The sequence below is a fragment of the Heptranchias perlo genome, chromosome 35 (genome assembly GCF_035084215.1).
Source record: "Heptranchias perlo isolate sHepPer1 chromosome 35, sHepPer1.hap1, whole genome shotgun sequence".
NCBI classification, from domain to species: Eukaryota; Metazoa; Chordata; class Chondrichthyes; order Hexanchiformes; family Hexanchidae; genus Heptranchias; species Heptranchias perlo.
The window spans coordinates 12,581,917-12,583,855 of NC_090359.1; the positions used below are offsets into that span (position 1 = coordinate 12,581,917).

The 1,939-nt window shown below is 41.4% G+C and overlaps 1 non-coding gene across 1 annotated transcript; it reads right to left on the reverse strand.

Annotated features, from left to right (window-relative positions):
• Positions 1-618: 618 nt before the first annotated feature.
• trnad-guc (transfer RNA aspartic acid (anticodon GUC)) lies at positions 619-690 on the reverse strand. The gene has a single exon. It is a non-coding gene; the product is annotated as a tRNA-Asp (tRNA).
• Between the last annotated feature and the right edge of the window lie 1,249 nt (positions 691-1,939).

Consider the following 1,939-nt stretch of genomic DNA (forward strand, 5'->3'; position numbering starts at 1 on the left):
TCGTTTAGCTCTGTCTACAGCATGCTGCTTCCACTGTTTGTCAAGTATTCCTGTGTTACTTTCAGGTTATTGGTGTGTGTATATGTCTGTGTGCGAGTGTTTATGTAGCTCGGAATGTGTGTGTTTGTGTATGTGTGAATATGACTATGTCTGTCTCACTTGTTATATGCGTTTCTGAGTGTCCCTCTCTTTCTTTCCATCTGTCACTTTTAACCTGCTCCCCAAATAATTTTTCTCTGGACCTTGACTAACAAAGAGATAGAAAGTAAGTCTTCTTTCAACAGTGGCATGTGGAAAGTTAATCAAATTGTCATCAAAGAAGTCGTTAAAATAGATTCACTGAAACATGCATCCTTTTCATTGCTGCATGTGAGATCTTTCATGTCTGCGCCTGTTCCGAGACCTGTCTCTCTCTGGTGACAGCGCGATTCTGCGTTTTATTTCTTGCCCATCATTGTGGTTCTCACATCGAGCTGAAGCGTGAGGCAGGAGGCAGATATTTAAAATCGCTGTGAAATCAATTTGTGGAAGTGGGAAAGGCCGAGTCAGTTTTTCATTGTATTTTCAACATCCAATATTGCAGATAAATGAAAGTGAAGCTTCGAAAGCAGCAATAACCTCCTCGTCGGGGAATTGAACCCCGGTCTCCCGCGTGACAGGCGGGGATACTCACCACTATACTAACGAGGAATTCGTGCAGACATTTGACGTATATTCACCACAGATGCTTCACGTTTCAGTGAATCTGTTTGAACTGTTCATTTGATGACAGTTTGTTTAACTTTCCACGGACCACTGTTGAAAGAAGAATTACCGACCACTTTTCCATCTCATGTTGGATCATGATGTAGGTAACGCGGGAGAGAGTGAGACAGATCTTCTCAGGAAAATATAGAAAATATGAGGCACATACACAGACAGACAGACAGACACAGACACACATACACATGGATTGACTCAGAAATACTGAGAGTCAGAATATGGATAATTTGGCTGATTTTTGTTCCATTTCTGTCGTTGATTTCGTCAATTCTTGCAGATCAATTAAAATGAGCATAAAACTCGAGGTACTCAATGCTGTGGAATTTTAATTCACTTAAGAATTATTAATTCTACAAGAAACTTGTTGAATTTTGAAACGCAGAGATGAAACAGGTTGATGAATGACGGGATCTGAAGTCTGTCAGATTTGAACCTGCGCGGGGGAAATGAATGAATTTCGAATCTATCACCTAACCCACCAGATAGTAAAAATCACAATTGCTCTGCATCCAGTCCTCAAATAGTCTCCGTACAATAATATTCTGAAAGTGACAATCACCTGTTTTTTTGCTCTGTAGTTTTTGTTTAGGAAGAAGGTCGGCGAAGACATAAAATTAAAAGTTAGCGTCTGAAAACTGCTACCTCCCAGTCGGGGTATTAAACCCCGGACTAAGGTGGGGCAACTCACCACGATAAGAGAGAAAGAAAGAACGAAAGAAAGACAGAGTCAGTTGTCGTTGTCTAACAAAGAGATGGAAATGTAAATGGTTCTTTCAAGAGTGGCCCGTGGAAAATGAAACAAACTGTCATCAAATAAATAGTTAAAAGAAATGCACTGATACGTGAAGCATGTCTAACACCATCTGGGATGAGTGCACAGTCAATGCAGCAGTACCTCGTTAGTATAGTGGTGAGTATCCCCGCCTGTCGCGCCGGAGACCGGGGTTCAATTCCTTGCCTTTTAAAGCTTTTTCTCTCATTTATCTCTAATATTCGATGCGGAATATACAGTGTAAAACTGACTCGGAGTTTCCCACTTTCCCCGATTTAATTTCACTGATATTCCAGCGGTTTTAAAATCTGCTCTCAGCTTCACTCTTCACCTCGATGTTCGACTGGTTTCTGTGATGTTGGGGATTTCGGGAGGAGGCCGAGATGGATCATCCACTCGGCACTT